This window comes from Octopus bimaculoides, chromosome 5 (assembly GCF_001194135.2).
Source record: "Octopus bimaculoides isolate UCB-OBI-ISO-001 chromosome 5, ASM119413v2, whole genome shotgun sequence".
In the NCBI taxonomy this organism is placed as follows: domain Eukaryota; kingdom Metazoa; phylum Mollusca; class Cephalopoda; order Octopoda; family Octopodidae; genus Octopus; species Octopus bimaculoides.
In genome coordinates, this window is record NC_068985.1 from 93774832 (window position 1) to 93775863 (window position 1032).

Here is a 1032-nt window from a genome sequence, read left to right on the forward strand (position 1 = left end):
CACACACACACACACACACACACACACACACACACACACACACACACACACACACATATATATATGTGCAGAGATCGAGACAGGAAGACAGAAAGGTGGAAAGATAGCAATGTGTTAGTGAGATATCTGGCAGTATGAAAGCAAACTAATATTTGAACATTTAAACACCGTTGTGAAGTTTACTTTGACAAACGAACATACGCTACTGTTATTCTTCTCCCTCTCACTCTCTCTCTCTCTCACACACTCGCACACACACACACACACACATACACACATACATACATACACAAATGCATGCACACACATTCACACATATACACAACACAAGCATGCGCATAAATACACACGCACACACATAATTAGTAAAAAAATAATTCAGAGAAAAAGAAAGACCTTATGAACAGAAGAAAATACAGAATGTAAATAAAAAAATATAACGACACAAAAACAAATGGAAATGTTAAAGAAACTAAGTATATAATGGAAGCAACATTTTTTCCCCGTTTCCAAAGAAATTTTTTGTGTTTCATCAATAGGGAGAAGATAGGCAATTCTTATTAAACGCCTGCTGACGTGAAGAATGCTGAATGGCTAGGCTAGTATGATGAGTTCGTCTCAGCTGGTTGACGTTCTTTGTTACTTCTCAACTTCGTTACTGAAGCTACTGTGATATTGTTACTTGCTGCCCATTATAATTATTATTCTTATTTTCCAGGAGACTTTATTTTATTGCGTGCTTTCATTATACAACTCAATGCAACTCCGTATGCCTTGGATCCCTTGGTTTGTTTAGTATTCGTTTTGTCATATTTATATATATATATATATATTTTTTCTTTTTCTCCGTGTTTTTCTCCTTGTCTCCGTATTCTTTCTGTTGAAGAGCGTAGCTCGAAACGTCAAAGACTTTCCGTATTCCCGAGCGTCATACTAATATATACTTTTGTTATTTACACCACCTGTCCTCGTCTGTTGTTATTATTTGTATATTCTCCCATATATATATATATATATATATATATATATATA